General features: G+C 34.4%; 1 protein-coding gene across 1 annotated transcript in view; it reads right to left on the reverse strand.

The window, feature by feature from the left end:
• Positions 1-18,875, reverse strand: part of LOC111050415 (two pore potassium channel protein sup-9) — a 96,106-nt gene extending 77,231 nt beyond the window's left edge. The window contains exon 1 of the mRNA XM_022336732.2: positions 18,617-18,875. The gene's annotated coding sequence lies outside the window, so the exon portion shown is untranslated. The remainder of the gene's footprint in view (positions 1-18,616) is intronic.

The following is an 18,875-nucleotide window of genomic DNA, read 5'->3' on the forward strand; positions in this document are numbered from 1 at the left end:
TCTCCACTTTATTATATTCATTGTAATCTATTTATATTTCCTCGCCCAACTTGGAGAAGTAATAACATTTTTCGCCACACTTGGATGTAATGAGCTGGTTTACGTGCGTCATATGGTGGCCGAAAGTGATTGTTTTCCGACCAGGCCGGTAAAACTTTACGGCCCTAGGGCTGTAAAATGACCTTGAATAACAGCTGATTCTGATTTGATATGAACGGGTTTACAAAATAGTTTATGAAACAGAATCAGTTTATGCTTCTAGAATTGAAAAAAGTATTTTGCAATAAGATACTATCATTTCATTTGGATGAATGAAATACAAATAAGATATTAAAAACTACTCAAATTCAATTTTCAGAGTATAATAGAATCTAACCTCAAACCTCATAGTACTGCGTTTATCACAAAACCTGGTGGATAGTTTTGGAACTACTTGGGCAATATCCATGGTGCTGAACGTTTTAACAAATAGTTTATGAAACAGAATCAGTTTATGCTTCTAGAATTGAATAAAGTATTCTGCAGTAATATACTATCATTTTATTTGGATGAATGAAATAGAGGTAAGATATCTTCTTCTTCTATATAATAAGAGAGAGTGGGGTTGTGTTTGTTCGCATCAAAACATGTCAACTTGTGGATTGCATACCGGAAAAACGGGAATGATTTAGGTCTCCAAATTTTGAACATAGATTCTAAAAATATCAATCTCGTGCACCTGGAAGCCCAAATTTCTATTTTCCTTCTAGATTTTTCAGAATATTAATGTTCAAATTCATCTATGCTACCGTAGGCTAATTGAAGTTCCATAGCCCAAAGTGTGTATTTTTATCAGCAGGTTATAAGACTACCATTGACAAATGTCTATGTAGCGCAGCGGTAAGAAGCTTGCTTACGGAGCGATGGTACCTCGGTTCAAATCCCCCGATGCTTCCCATTTTTTTGTTCTTAATTTTTTCCCTCGAAACGTATTATTATCAATTATTTTTTGAAGGAATTTGTTTTCATTACTATTGAACTTGGATTTTATCAAATAATTATTTTCAATGTAAAATTTTGCCACCAGTACAAATGAATTGGACATAGTCTTCATGCTGTAGGCCTATAATTTATTGAATTTCATAAGAAAAACATGAATAGATCACAATAAAATGAGTAATAATTTATATTCTTCAGTTATAATGTAGGCTACTATCAGACACGAATTCCCAGTGAAACGAGTATTTTAGGTATTTTTTTTGGAATTGGGAAAACAAAAGGCTGCCTGATTCAAATTGAGGAGGATCCTAATAGAACTAAAATTTATTGATGTATTGGAAAAATCAATATGATTCTGTGAGGTTTCCAAGTATTATGTATTCTTCAGTTTTCTATACTTTAATAACTAGATACTAATAACTATACTAATAGCTAGAACTATGACCTTCCACTTTTGTTTTCGGAACTGCTTAATAAACAATTATTCTCATATATATTGTTTATTTCTCTGTGTGGCGAAAAATAGCGTTCGCACCACGGGCAAAAATGTTTTTCCGGCTCTCAATCTTTTCTAGTCCTCGGCCTACGGCCTCGGACTTGAAAACCGATTTCGAGCCGGAAAAGTCTCATTTTCGGCCCTAGGTGCGAAATATACTATTTCACCTCTTCATTCACATTTACCTCTTCATTTGCTGTAGGGTTGAAATCATGATGATGGATTAGGTGCAATGAGGAACCTAATATTGAAACCTATTTCAACCTCACCATTTTCCATGCTCATTATCGTCTAAAGATCTACAATAAGCTATTGAATATAGCTTGACAGAACGAAGATAACTGAGATATTTTGTGATTACTGATTAGATGTGCTATGAGGTAGAAAGAATAGAGTGGAAAAATGATTGCTGTGCGGGTAGCCTATACTACTCCTTCATCATTGCCCAACACTGGCATCGGATGCACTCGCTATGCCCCTACTGTATTTCTTTATTTTTACACATAAAATAATTCGCTCTAATTTATTGCACAGAATATGAAGACTTTCAATATTGAAATCTCCCATATGAAAATAAACTACTGCATCTTACTCATATCTCACATTTCAATATTTCAATCCTTGGGAGATTCAGCCACTACAGAAATCAATAACCACTGTCTTCTCCCAATTATGGAGACAGAATAATTATGTTGATTTTACAGCATTATGTTCCACGTGCTATTTTCTCTTCAAATCGAACTCTTCGAAGTTAGTTCTCGAACAGTACGAACGATGAACTACATTACTGTATAGAACAGTAGTCTGTCATGACTGTTGTCGAGATTGAGAGCTCGAGAGCAATAGAGGTGTTCTCGCACCATTGAATGCACGCGCCCCATGCACTCAACCCCTGGATTGAGGGTTTACCAACATATTCCACGAACAGAGATAATAGTTGTATTGTGCATTATGCAGTCACAAATACATTGATGCCAGTATTTCAATTGAATTACGTTTACATCTTCTACCAAAATAGCATTCTCATTGTTTTATCTCGAATTAGTACCTATGAGCTATCCCCATCGTTTGCGTGTACAAAAAAATAGCGCTGTTATGGTTTAACGTAGCCTACTGCTTATGGTTTGTATACGATATCACTTTCATATAATGGTTAAATGGTTGGATGATGATTCACTTAACATAATCGCCGACAATTTAGATGAATCGATATGAACTAAAACATTTGAATGATCAGGATATAGGTTGATTGAATCGAACGTTTGCACCGAAATTACTATTTTACCAAGTCCATAATTATTACTAAGTATACGATCGAACGATTCGAGCGACGGAAGCCGATGTGAATACATAATTATAATGAACCGCAATAAAACCTATTCATGATAATCATGTTGGAGCCTAGCCAGACCCAACTGGCGCATAGCAAAATAGATGGAAATTCATACATTTCTTGGAAAATAGAAACTTCACCTTAGAACTCCATAGATGGTAGATTCATGATAGAATTAATTACATTCTGTAATAATGGTTTCAAACTGACAGTCTATCAATGACAACCAATTGTCCTGAAAATTACTTTGTCAATACTAATGACAATTTCGATCCAAACTTGATGCAGATTCACCACTTCCTCACACATGAACTTTATACCCCAATTTCTTCATAAACCGTCTGATTACAAGTTTAATCAAATATCAATCGTGGGCTATGGATAATTTTATAAAGATGTAATAATTTTATTATTTGTGAAGCTGATACATCAACAATTATTGTAAACATTCATGGATGAACAGACTTGATATAAATAAGAAATTCGGCTGCTGTAGCAAAAATACAATTCAGTCAATCTTATAATAACTAGTCAGATGAATTTCCTTGTCATGCTGAATACTAATTTGTGATGATAATCTTCAATAGGCATTAATGCAAATTAATATGTTCTGCATCCACATCTCACACACAGACTGCATGGCAGAAATTAGGGCGGAACTGCTTTAGCAAACATAATTATTAATTTGGCCCTATTATCTTGCCAAGCTCATGCATGGTGCATGAAAGCCAAGTTAATTGATATACTGTACTCGGATATTGTGGAGTAGAGGCCATACAAAACCCTGCCAATTCCAAGTTTGATGAATTGAAGGTGTTTTAGAAGTTTTAGGACTTCACTAACCTAATGCCAGCCAGAGTCGAGTTCCTGAATCAGTTGAAAGACTTAAAATCCTCAACAGTTCATGCTAACATGAACTACCTGCCAACATTTGAATCTACAGAATAGCATTCACAGTGAATCTGATGAACATTGTTCGAGCTATCACATTAAATTTGACTATATTTGATTCAATATCACTCATGATTTCCCAACCAGTTTGGGAGCTTTTATAGATTTCACGAGGAAAAAGATGGCCACTAGTTCACATGAGTCTGATGTTTGCGAGTAATCACAAAATAAATCACTGAATAATCGCAAGATTTCATCTAACGATTATGGAGCAGAATTTTCTAAGGTCCTTGGCATATTCAATGATATAGGGTGATATAGGTTATATATATATAACCTAACTATATATATATATATATATATATATATATATATATATTTATATATAAACATGAAATATTATCATATTGATGTGATATTCCAAATGATTATTACATTTTTATTCCGTACAATATCGGGGCACCGAGCTCCGCTCTGGAGTACAGAAGCATATAAAATTTATTACGAAAGAAGAAATTATAATATATTTTTAGTTCATACAGGAAGGTTTTATCTAATCACAGTGAATTGAGATTAATTCCCAGAGGAATGCAAAAATTTCTCTCACAAAAGCATGTTAAATTTTTATCGTGATCAATTTCACGTGAACCAAATCAGAGAAATTTTGCAAATTTCAAAAAGATAGCTTATCTGATTGGTTGTACTGGAATTAATCAGGATTAAAGTTCAACTGGCTTTTGTACAGCCGGCACTAAGTACCTGATTGAATGATTACAAAAGTTCAACAGCTGAGACATAATTTTGTTTAAGTACCACACACATGCACTCGCTCACTCACTTCCATCATCAACAGATGACAAAATTATCAGCTCTTTTTCCAAGAATGGATAAATACTTTTAATGTCCTTCAGCGAGTTTTCCCAGGGTTGAGACCTAGTGCAATCAAACCTTTATATTATAAACCTACTATGTTCTGAATTTCGTGAGAATTGTTAGAGCCGTTTTCGAGATCCGGTGAAATACAAACATATAAACATCTGAACATAACATCTTACTATCTAAACATCTAAATATAATATCGGGGCACCGAACTTCGCTCGTTATTTTTACTTATTGATAAACAGAACACAGTTCTCTAAAATGATCGTGTTTATATTTTACAGCCGTCAGCTTATGAATTTCGGGGATGCGATATTTTGATTTTCCACAGAATCACTCGCTCACTTTTTACTATCCACAGACGACGAAAGTTTCAGCTGTTTCAGCCAAATATGAATTATCCTTTTAATGTCGTTAAGTGAGTTTTCCAAAGGATGAGACCTAGTGCAATCGAATTTTTATATCATAAACCTACTATGTTCCAAATTTCGTGATAATCTTTAGAGCCGTTTTCGAGATCCGGTGAAATACAAACATATAAACATCTAAAAATCTGAACAACATATAAACAGAAATTGCTCGTTCAATAGTATAGGATACTTTTATAGCCGTGAGATTGTATGTATACAGTATTATCAATGTATTTTATCTTTAGGGCTACTTTTAATATAGATCTGAGTACCCTTTTAAATTATTTTGTCACGACATGTTTCGGCTACTAATGCCATTTTCTAATGCCACTTATTAATTTGTTTATTTCATATTATAATAGTATATTTCGCACCTAGGGCCGAAAATGAGACTTTTCCGGCTCGAAATCGGTTTTCAAGTCCGAGGCCGTAGGCCGAGGATTAGAAAAGTTTGAGAGCCGGAAAAACATTTTTGCCCATGGTGAGAACGTTATTTTTCGCCACACAGAAAAATAAACAATATAAATATGAGAATAATTGTTTATTAGAGACTTCCGAAAGCAAAACAGGAAGGTCATAGCTCTAGTAAATCTGAGGTAATCTGAATATCAGGAAATTGTCCAAGTATTTTTATTTTTTATTCTGATTTGTCTAAATAACCTAAAAGATTATGTTCAATTATGTAAGAGGTTGAGTTTATACTTTTTATTCTCCCAAATAACAATAGGATGATATTATTATAAATGTTTTGATTCTTGAATAATAAACACAAATAATGAAAAGTTTTTTGATCAGCTGTTTTAGCACACTTGAAATTTGGCCAATCTGAATGTCAACGTCAACAATGCTTGTTGTCGTTGACTTCGGAAGTTTAGGTTAGAAGTTTCTATCCTACTATGAAAATCGAATTTGAATAATTTATAATATATATATTATCTGAATTTTATTCATCCAAATAAAATGATAGTATCTTATTGCAGAATACTTATTCAATTCTAGAAGCATCAACTGATTCCGTTTCATAAACCATTTTGTAAACACGTTCACATCAAATCAGAATCAGCTGACTTCAAGGTTATTTTACAGCCCTAGGGCCGTAAAACTTTTACCGGCCTGGTCAGAAAACAATCATTTTCGGCCTCCATATGACGCACGAAAACCAGCTCATTACATCCAAATGGGGCGAAAAATTATTATTACTCTAAAAACGGCGCAACATGTCTAGGACCAAAACTGAGGAGTTGGTTCATTCATAGAAGGTAATAGGAGGTAGTATAAATTCTATTGAATGTCACACAAAAGCTTCCATTCCAAAAAACATGAGCTTCAAAGCGAAATAAAGTCTTTTAGATCTAAATCTTGATATTAAAGTGGATTAATAGGGTAAATGATATTATCAATAATATGATCAATGAGGTAATGAGATTGGTATTCATTGGTAGAGGATAATGAGGTCTACGGTTCTTATCAAAGATTGTCTTCCCACGCCAAATTTGTAACGAGCCTGAGTTGTTGACGCCGAAAATTTAAGATATAAATGTGCAGTGGCAGAGCACTCTCATGCAAACCCATGACGAATGAATAATAATCATGGAGTACTTTGGACGAAAACACCAAAAGCTGCTGTGTAAGCTATGATGATAATGATAATACACGAGTTTGTACATGGGCTGAAGGGGTGTTGCACACACTGATGAGCTATTAGGGTGGCAATGGTGATAGATTGCATTGGGTGGGATGAGTGCTTGGGGCAGGGGGGAGGTGCTAGCGTTATGTTTTTGAATTTAGTGAAAACATGAAGAGATGCAAATGGTGGTGGCAGCGATTTTTCAACGCGCGTTCAGTGGTCCGCAGAGCAGAGCAGAGGAGAGGCGACGCGGCTATATTGTATGTGCTATTGAATTATTTACGAGCTCGTTAAAATGTTGCGGCATCTCGGAAAAGGAGAGCCTCTCCAGAAAGGAAGAGCTCTCGAGCCGAGCAGCGTTCAGCTCATTGAATAGATCAACTGGAAGATAGAAGACCTTCTCTGGCAACAATATCGCACAGGCCGCAGCCACAGCTGAGCTATCGATCGAAGCCCTGAGTGCGTGCGTGCGTGTGCCTTGGCTGTCTTTTCGGCCACTTCTCTCTTGTGTGCCGCATTCTACTACTCTTACTTCTCCACTGTCTCTCTGTGTCTGTGTGTGTATCTGTGTCTGTGTCTCTATGTGTGTGTGTGTATGTGTCTGTCTGTAGTCGCCGAGCCGACGATGACATTGCACCCGTCATGCTAACAAGCATCAGCCAACCCCCACCCCTCACCACCTCCCACCGCTCACCATCAACAAAGAACAGCCACTTATTTATCGGCTGTTCAAAATATCTGAACGATCACAACGACCTCTTGCGATAAGAGCTTTCTTAATTAACCAGTACAAAAGTCCCCACAAAAGACTCACGGATTAATAATTATTCAAAATTTTAATATGATTATTTTTTCATCAATGGAGATTATCACTGGTATTATCTTCTTTGAGGTTACCTTCTTATGTTCATTTCCAGAAAACTTTGCATATGAAGTTTCGAATGCGCATGTATTGTATTTTTATGGTGAAGACATTGTATTTGGGGTAAAACGTTGTCTCTATTGACTCATAAATGAAATCAGCAATGAGATGATTCGCAATTAACAAATGATCCAATCCAATAATGAGTTTTTAATAAGTATGCCTACTCTATGATTAGATGGAATATTCATGTCTCAATATCTCCCATTAGTCCACAAGTCACAGCCCACCAGTCCTTTCTTGTGACGGCTTGTGGATTGTGGAACACATTGCCTGTTGAGCTGAGGCGAATTGAGGAACCTCGTCGGTTTGGCGCGGCTGTTTTCAGGTGGATCAGGGGTGGTGTGGGTGGCTGGACCTAGCACATGGTTCATTGTCCAGTTTTTCTTTCTTTTTCTCAAAACAATTCAATATTTGGTTTCCTCGAAAATGTACTCGAATTGCGTAAATCAGTGGAGTTGTTCTCAGCTAAAATTGATGACTACAAGTTGATAATAGATGATTTTAAGACTGAACAATTTGTTATAAAAAAGGAAAATGAAAAACTGTCCAAGAAGGTTCACGAGATGGAATTACAAGTCATCGAGCTGCAGGCCTGCAGCAATACAGGAGGATTAACAACCTCGAAATTCACGGAATACTGCAAACGCCAAACGAACATGTTTATGCTATAATCGAAGATATTTCAAAAACTCTCAAATTGAAAAATGATGCATTGAAGATCGATATTGCTGATAGACTCCCAACTACGAATTAACATGCTATTCCACCGATACTAATAAAATTCAATAATAGAATTGCGAAGAACAACTTGTTTTCTCAATATAAAAAATACAGAGTGAGCTGAAAAAATTGGAACCACCAGGACAGTTAAGAACCACATCAATAAATAGAAATTTACAAGACGGGCCAGTATACATCAACGAAAATTTGTCTACTTACTACCGAGGTCTGCTGAAAGATGCTAAACTATTTGCGAAGGAAAACGGCTATAAATTTGCGTGGGTCATGAATGGTAAAATATATGTTAGAAAGCACGAAGACTCAAGACCCATCCGACTGGCAAACCACGCTGATCTAGATCGTCTCAGGTGTGATGACCCAATTTCTTCTCAAATGCGCTCCAACAGTGGTGGAGAATAAAGATACGGCTTCCCTGATTTTTACTTTATTGAACTCTGAACTGTAATGATAGCAATAGAGGAAATCTACAATTTACTTAATAAGGAGTTAAAATTAACAAAAAATGTACTTGACAACTACTGTGAATACTTACCGTCCCCAGGAAATAGACATAAATTTTTCAATATATATCACATGAATATTAGGAGTATTGGCAAGAACTTTGATGAACTAATTTTATTTTTGAGTGATCTACGTTTTGAATTCGACATAATTGTTCTGACAGAGACCTGGTCTTGTGAAGGTATTCCATACGAACATAAGATCAATGGATATAAAACAATAAATAAATTCTCAAAGTTGAATAAATGTGATGGTATTTGTGTGTTTGTTAGAGACTGTTTTGACTTTGTAATCCATCCAGTAGATATTGATGAAGCTAACTCGCTGAGCTTGGTTGTTGAGATAGATAGTGGTATCAGGTTACTGATAATTGCAGTTTATCGCTCACCTAGCGGTAATCTAACTGCATTTTTGGATAGCCTTGAAAATAATCTTCAACAGCTAGGTGATAGAAACAGATGTATTTTTATGGGAGATTTAAACATTGACTTGAATACTAGTAATACAGTGACCGATGAATACATACACACTTTAAATAATTATGGATTCGAGTCTTTTATCAATTGTAACACGCGAGTAACGGAGACCACACACTCATGCATTGATCATATTTTTCTCAAGAATAGTATTAAAATAAATGAACATTCTGTAATGTTTTCAAAACATCAATCACAGACCATTTCTCGACTGCTCTACACATGCAAATGAAAGATAATAATGATAATAATAAGTGCCTTGCCATATTCATTGACCTTGCTAAGGCCTTTGATACTATTCCCCATAATAACTTACTCAATAAATTAAAAAGCTACGGGTTTAGAGGTCTCTCACTTGAATTAATCAAAAGTTACCTAAATGATCGATCACAACTGATTTCTGAGAATGACCATTATACATCAGATATTGTAGAGCTGAATGATTTCGGATTGCCGCAAGGTACCGTCTTATCACCGATTCTATTCCTACTCTATATGAACGATATATTCAAAGTAAAAATTGAAGATTCAAGAATAATTTCCTTTGCTGATGACACAGCCTTAATAATTAAAGATAAGTCATGGACCCAAACGTCTTTAAAAGCAGAAAAAGTTATATCAAATATTAAAAAGTGGCTTGATCTGAATACATTGAGTATGAATACTACTAAGACTAAATATGTTGCTTTTTCTCCCACTGTGATTGGACAACCACCAGAGGAATTGTGAATCGGAGACGTGGGGAGAATGTGCTTGCCCGAAACTAAAACAGGAAAAAGTGGTCAAGTATTTGGGGATTATGGTAGACTGTCATCTCAAGTGGGACATGCATATAGAATTCATTTGTAAAAGGCTGAAATTTATATCTTATACATTTTACAAAATCCGTAAATTATTAAATATACAGGAGTTAAAACTAATTTATCATGGATACGTTCAGTCAATTCTGCAATATGCGTTAGGAGTATGGTGGGAACTTATGATCACATAATAAATAGGATTTTTGTCATTCAAAAAATGACAATAAAGACTATTCTGAATAGACCAAGAATTCATCCAAGCAGGGCACATTTGATGAATTCAAGGTAATGACCATACGCCAACTATATATTAAAAAAATTCTCTACTACATAAGAAAAAATAAAGATAAATTTACAATAGGAATAATCTAGCAACATATAATTTCAGGTTAAATTTTCATAATTTATTCAACATAAATCACACTAACCTAACAATATTACGTCGACAATTAAATTATTTAAGCACAAAATTAATTAATTTAATCCCAAATGGTATGCAATTTTTAACTGAGGATAGACATGGGGCACAGATAAATAAATGGATAATTGAGACATTTTTCTTTACTCTCGATAATATTTTATAATATACATTTTTTTCAACCTTATTTTTTTTTGTTTACTTACGTGATTCTATAATTTTGCCATATTTATTTTTATTTATAATAATAAAATAATATTTGATATAATAAAATTGAACTGATGCTCACGCCCTGCGGACAGGATTTTCCTTGCTGGGTTGTTGCCTTAATGAATAGATTTTGATTTAAATATATTTAATTTATAATTTTTGTTTTGATTGTAAGCTATGTTTTATTTTCATTTCTATGAATTTTTGAATAATTTATTGTAAATTGTATTGATGGCAAATAAAAAGAATTGAATTGAATTGAATTGAATTTATTATTTCCCTTTCTTCCTCTTCTTCTTCTTCTTCTTCTTCTTATTATTATTATTATATTATTATTATTATTCTTTTTTTCTACTTCTACTACTTCTTTTGTTACATTGTATTATTTTTCAGTTTTTATTCTTTAATTTCTATTCATATCTCAATTATAATAATTTAGATTTCGTTTTTTTTCTCCATTGATGATTATTTTTTTCAATAATATTTATTTACCTTGTTTGTAATATTGTATATATTTTTTCTGAATTTGATTTGTTCAATCTGGTAATTATTTAGCGTTGTATTGGAGTGTAGGAGAGGGCCGGCTGCGCCCTAACTCCGCCCTCCTAGGTAAAAATAAAGGCAGCTATTCTATTCTATTAGAGTATTGTTATCCGATATTCGATTTGTCATTTAAGTAGGTGATTTTAAATTCGAAATAATATAAGGTTGGGATTACACTATTCTCGTCAATGACATCGATTAGAAAGGGGCTTTCCTATTGAAGTAATTCTATTTTATAATCAGTTTCACATTGCATATGAGCGTGGTCCAAGTATTTAAATTCAATTTATTTCCATAAAAAATACAAATTGATAACAATTAGTAATAATTTAATAACTTTAATTATTAAAGTTAAGTTTGATTAGAAATTACAAGTATCTAAAGTTACAGTATCTCCTGTTGAAGAGAAGAGCAACAGATCATAAATTAATTTTCTGTAGGGATGATACAACTTATGATTCTGGAGTGAAATTCTATAAAAAAATATTATTCCTTTCTTTGTAAGTGACTAATGTGATTAATATTCTATAGAATTCTATAAAAGATTAATATTCTAAGAAGAATGTTTTACTAATCTTACAGAGAGTGATGATTTTAAAAATTACGGAGACACAAGATTTATCTATATAATATAAAAGCGAAATAGCACTCACTCACTCACTGACTGACTGACTGACTGGCTCACTCACTCGCAGAACTAAAAATCTACCGGACCAAAAACGTTCAAATTTGGTAGGTATGTTCAGTTGGCCCTTTAGAGGCGCACTAAGAACAGATCTGGAAAAAATTCAAAAGATAAGCCCAAAAACTGCGTTTTCTCAGCTTTATCGAGGACAAATGAACAGAAAATGTTCAAATCCAGTACAGGAGCTCAGCTAGGATGTAATAATGCTGTGTTAGAAGGAATTTGCAATAACGTCGAAGATACGCCCAAAATTAGCGTTTTTCCAGCGTTTTTTGCTTTTTCTCAGATTTATCGAGAACAAATGAACAGAAATTGTTCATTTTAGTACAGAAGCTAAGCCAGGGTGTAATAATGTTGTGTTGGAAGGAATTTGAAATAACGCCAAAGATACGCCCAAAATCTGCGTTTTTCCAGCGTTTTTTGCGCTTTCTCAGCTTTATCGAGAACAAATGAACAGAAAATGTTCAAATTTACTAAAGAAGCTCAGCTGGGTGTAATAATGTTGTGTTAGAAGGAATTTGAAATAACGCCAAATAAAGTTGAAATAATAACTAATTAAAAATGCAGGTGAGCGAAGCGAGCCCGCTGATCTCATTTCTGGACGATCCAGTCGGGGGTTCAGGGGGCGGAGCCCTCTGGCTAGACGGATATGGTGAACGAAGCGAGCCTGACGGCTAGTTAATGATATAATTGTAGCCTACCAATGCAGAATCAGGTTTATTTGTATAGCTAACTACCGCAATAAATTTTTCTAATTAGTGATTGTCAAAACGAAAAACAAATTGGTGTTCAAGATTATTGTTACATACTTACAGTGAATCTATTAGATCCCTCACATCGTATCACGATCTGTGATGTTATGAAGATATCATTTTTTTGTTCATGCTCCCTCAGATAATAAAACTTCAATGAATTTGGAGGCATCTCTTCTAATTATATCGTTTCTCAGACTAAGGCTAAGTCTGTTGAAGGTACAGTATTATTGAATCTTTGACAACCTGAATACATGGGAGGTATACAGCTGTTTAGAAGGCTGTTGTAGCATCTAGATAAACCGCTTGCTCCTCTACAGAGAGTGAAGAGTGTCCTCTCGTCTCTCGTCTCTCGTCTCTCGTCACTCAAGATAGCAAAATATTTTCAGAGATAACATACATATTCCCGTATCCCACCAATGACAGTATCAATTTACATACTGATGTGTAGAACGACCGAGCAGAACCTTTCAGAGGGAAATCATGTTCAATAACATTTGAATCAGGATAGACCGACCTATTTGAATATAAGAATTGTTTAGACTCCTTTCATATTCGAAATTAGTCATTTTAGGTACACTGCAAAATCTCTCATGGAAGAACGAAGAACCTTATTTTCATTACGATGATGAAGTTTAATCACACATATATTATGATATTTGTAAAGTAATAATATATCATCATAGATATAATGACACATTCTTGCCAAGGTAATTTGTCTTGATTGAAGATTTTTTGGAATATTCGAAAACACTCTATATCTTCTCATATCCTAATTAATGTTATCTAGTATCACCACGGTTTACTGGTTCAGCTAGGACTTATATTGTTTGATAAGAATGTAACATACCCCAGTCTTTATCAACATTCATATCATCATAGTTCATTATGAACATGCTCATAAAATTCTGTGGAGGCTAATAGTATTTTGCTTAAATAAATTGGAATTTTCGAAAACGGGATTATAGATTTGTAACTGGGCATTTGGACTCTTCGTACTTGCACTTCTTTTAAATTATATTCTTTAAGGTAAAGAATACAAATATGATATGTGTATGTCTATTTTGATTCTTGATGAATTTCTAAAAGCATTGTTGTGTATTTTACCGCTGCACTTCTGCTCACTCCATTTTTGACTTGTATTGATGATGACTGTTCTTCGACAAATAGTTGAAAAAAAAGAAGAGTTGTGATTCTACTACAGATGATGGCTAGTCGATTTGGATTTGATTCAACACAGAATCTTTCAGGAAGTGATTTTGAAGTATTCATGAGCATTATTATGACAGAAGAACCTATCAACAGTTCTAGGTGGGCTCCGAACCATCTACAGAGAGTATATTTTGTTCAATTCATGAAAGTATTATTGATGAACGATATATTAGTGAGCACCTGCTTTTGACTCGTTTAGTTGGCCGTTTGGGGTGTATGTTCAACGATTACTCTCGAATGCTTTCATCAATTAACTTCCAATTTTCAACACATATTTTTTCAACCATTATATAGATTGAGTTCGTTGGCCAACGAAATTGACTCACTCCTTCGTCCTTTGTACATATAAAACAGGATAATATTGAAAGTACATAAGAAAAAGTGCAATAATGAGTAATTTATCATTATAAATCATAAACCAGTTGTCAGCTGGATTATGAAAAGGAATTGCATGCAATGATGCTTAAAATTCATTACAAATCACGAATCAGCTTTTAGGTGGATTATTGAATGCGATCAAACAGATAAATTTTATTCAACTATGCTTAAGAAGATGGGTGAAGATGCGGTACATTATTGTGCACAATAAATGAATGCGAGAGAATTACAAATCAAATTTCAAGTATTAAAAGCGCTTATTTTTATGCATGTGATGAATACTTACTGATAGAACACACATAATTATATTTTCGTTGAGAGTCATTCTATTTACATGTGTATAAAGTATGTATTCGTGAAGTGATTGATATTGGCTCTCAACATACTCTGTGACTTATTTACTACCTGTGGCTAGTTGAAATCAAATTCATCTGTTACGTTAAAATTCATAGGTAAATATTACGTAACATGTGACTTTTCAAAAACGGGCCCCTGATATTAATAATTATTAGCATAATTATAGTGGACACTCGACAGTGAGCATTGTTATCAAATGACTCCGAACATTGCACTAATGTATTTGAATGGATCTTAGTTGCTTAAAGGGAGATCTGATACGAGATTCTACTTTGATTTGGAACTTTATTATTTAGCTTTTATTATTTTGAAAAGTTAACATTCAACAGTCTTAACCGCCACAACATAGCATTAAATTAAGTCACACATTTTTCTTTTCAATCAATCCTTCGTTGCATTGGAATGAAATAAATGGAATATCTCGCTGTCATCAATATCATTCATCTTATCAATACAGTATTATCAACCTAGCAGTATCTTAGAAGTCGATTTTTCTTTTGTTTGTATATTCTTCTAATCGTTTACTAACAAATTCTATTTGATAGATAGTTTGGAATTTGCGAGTGTTGAACGTCTTTAAAAAATATTGAAGACAGCAGGAAATTGGTATCATTTCCTTATAGCTTATGCCAAGAAAAAGACATATTCCCAAGAAAGCTAATCCATGTTCTATTTTTGTAAGGTATTTGATCGATCGAGAATGAGAGTTTGGTTCAAAAACGTCAATAAAAATGTCACACTTCCAACTTCATAGTGAGCAAAAATAAGTTAAATCCACTTTGAATGATGATTATGTACAGATAGGTCATGTACCTTCATTATATATCTACCTTGAGTTCCGTACACTTTCATAGTATTTCTTCAATTATCATGAATTTCAATAGTTTCAATCAATTTACCTCGTTACATTTCCTTGGTTTCCTTTGATTCCTTGGTTCCAATTATGTGGCCTTGTTGAGTTTTGAATTTGAATTAAGATTTGAATGCATTGCAGCTGTTAAAATAAACGTAATAGCGAATTCATTACGATGCTGATCTGGAAATGATCAAATTCACCTAGAATTTAGTTTGGGAGTGGATTACAAACCAGGTTATTGCTACTACTTCCAAGAGCAATGTATGGTTGATTCTTAATCCTGTATTTTTCTCCAAAGTATGATTATTATCCTGTAAGCATTCAAACTCTTATATCAAGTTCTTTATATAATATATGCAGTGTATGTAAATTTATTTTTGATCATTGATCAAATATGGACGGTTCAGTTACGAGAAAAAGGTCAGCTACCCAGGATTTAATGTTTTCTCGGGACACACTTGAAGTTGGCAACTAAATCCTCTGATGTGTCGTATTATATATACGCTTGATAAATCTACTAACAGGTTTACTCAAGGAACTACTTTCACAAAAAGAAACACACAACTAGAATATCTTTGAGCTTTCTCTTTCAAGTCCCTAACTTTTTTCTTTCTCTTTATTCTTTACCCCCTCTGAATTCTTTCAATAAGGATGAACCCCAAAATATAGTGCTGCATGGATTTTTTCAAAATAGTTGATAATTTGTTATTGTTTCGTTCGGTCTTGGATCATAAACTATTACTCAAGTTAATCGATGAGTGCTTTCGTTGAAAATTCTAGATGTTAGAACTTATGATTTTTGACTGAAGAGCTCTTGGTCAGGAGCGGAATGAGGCTGAGGAAGTTTCTTATCAGGAGCGGTATGAATTCCACTTTGCAATGCCAAAAGTAGGTAAATTTGATTGATTATTAGGAACAAATACTGTAAATAGCTATTAGCATTTTCACAGAAAAGTACTTAATCTTGACTCTATCTTTCCCTATTGTAGTTTCCCTTTCTCTTCCACAGTCTCCAACCCTCCTAATTTGGACAGCCATGACGGTTTTTTTCAGATTATTCACTCTCAATGAAAAACGAAAGATTGATAAAGATTGAACGAGCTACAATATGTTGTATCTCAGGGTCAATACTGAAATCGGGCGGTATTCTAAATAGAAGGTAATCTTTTAAATTGAACTCTATGTTTGAGTATACTACAGGATATTCAGAATGAATTCTATAGGTACATAGCCTATACGTATGCATATATTTGAGCTTATATGTTCAAACATAATTTGTAAGGATATGTGAGCGGTTATGATATCCCCCGTTTTAAATTTCAATAATTCTCCGAATAATAAATTAAGATAATTATTACCCCGTATATTACGTCATTATTATGGCTTAAATGTCATCACTGAATATGTCATAATTATTACTTCATGACAGCTTGGGCATATTATTATTCGACATGTATACATATCAGCGAAGAGAATACCGATAAAGATTTTTAAAGAGGATAAGGAGTTTTATATTACATTAGCCACTCAGGAGAGATTTGTGAAATGTTAATCGGAATGAAGGCTTCGTGAATTAATCAAAATACTGCAAAGTATTAGAATATCTTGAAATATCTTGACATATTTGAGTATCTATTAGGGATATTACATTATTTCATTTCATACGGTTCTATAAAAAGAGATGATTAATTCCATTAATTTAAAATTTTTATTCTTATGTATAATTTGTTATATTTTTTATTCCAGTCATGGAGGATCCATGAAGTTTATTTCAAATAGACAGAACTCTGCAGATTATGAGTGATAGTTGAATATTATTCTTATTCATCCATAATGTTTTACAGGAAACTGAGCTTGAAAGATGCAATCCTACAAACCTTCGATAATTGATACAGTAGATTTGTTTGGAGATAGTTGTAATATTTTCCAGCTATGTCAGCTAAGCCTGTTCCGGCGATTACCTTTTCCTCGGCCTTCTCATACTTCTAGCCTACTGTCGTTTAGCAAGTTGGCATAATCTAGGTCTAACCATGCGTTGAGGTAACAACGATTCTGCAACCTTTTCAAAAGATGTTTACAGAATTTTCTCCTATTACTCCTGACTTCTGTATTAAGTGAAATGCTACACATTTTCCCTTCTATTTTTTTCTGAAGAGATATTCAAAATGTGCCCTAAATGTCTAAGGAGTCTTATCCCTACTGATTGAATTTTAAGAGTCTAGTTTCTCAATATCCCTGATTCACTTCCTCATATTCAGCCATGAGGGTATAGAGCTTCATCAGTTCATTTATAGTGTGCTATTTATAGCTTTATTCATCAGAATCTTGCTTATTGCAACCGAGACTAATCAGAATGTTTATATTTCTGCTGAACAACTTCATCTCCATCTGTATTAGATTCATTGAAAATAGAGAACCTAATGTATGATTAGTTGTAGCTCTTAAAACCATTTTCGTTGTCAGAATATGATTAAAACAGATATCATTGAAGGTAGTTAATAGATTTTTCAATAATTTCAATCTTTTCAATAACTTCAACCATTTTCGTTGTCAGAATATGAGTAAAACAGATACCATTGAAGGTAGTTAATAGATTTTTCAATAATTTCAACTTTCTGCTATAGTAACTACTATTAATAAGCATGTAAAACGTCATTCCAGTTTTTTGTAAATCACTCGAATATTTGAAACTCTCACTCACTACAAATATTCAGGGTTACAGGGTCAGGGAGACATGTTCATGCACATTCGGGAGTTTGTTTCTATCATCCTGTCATCGGGGTTAGTTGTCGCTGTAGCCGCGTTTCAGTCTGTAGCAGCATAACCTTGACCCATGCGCCTTTTAGGCTAAATGGCAACCTTCAATGGCAAGCAAGCATCTTGCAGCCTGGACTTGAATTCAGCTAATCTGAGTTTTTAATAGGAGAGGAAATTCTCATAGCAACCGGCCGGTATGGTACAGATGAAATGGGTTCCTATGATCTAGGTTTTGGTTTGGGATTTGTGAGTTGTGGTGGAGAAAGGCGTGAACATGGTGGATGTGGATGATTGGAATAGGAGAAATGAGATGAGATGTTTTCGAGGTATCGCGTGCAACGAGAGCGAACTAGAGATAAGGCTTGAAGTTGTCCTGGCGACAGGTACTTACCGTGAGCACGATGCACCACCACTGGAGCTGGGTCCCGCCGCCGCGACGCGCCGATCGATAGCGGCCCCACTGACGTCACACACACAGCCTCCCACCACACACGCACACTCACCGCAGCAGCTGTCACAACTGACAAGCAGTCGACTAGCCTATTGATTGCAGCTGCCACCGCACTCACAGGACGCAGCCATTGCACCGATCACAGGACGCAGCTCCCCGGTAGCAGCTGTCCAGCACCAGCAGACGCCAACTCTCATCT

Source organism: Nilaparvata lugens, chromosome 1 (genome assembly GCF_014356525.2).
Source record: "Nilaparvata lugens isolate BPH chromosome 1, ASM1435652v1, whole genome shotgun sequence".
Taxonomy (NCBI): Eukaryota; Metazoa; Arthropoda; class Insecta; order Hemiptera; family Delphacidae; genus Nilaparvata; species Nilaparvata lugens.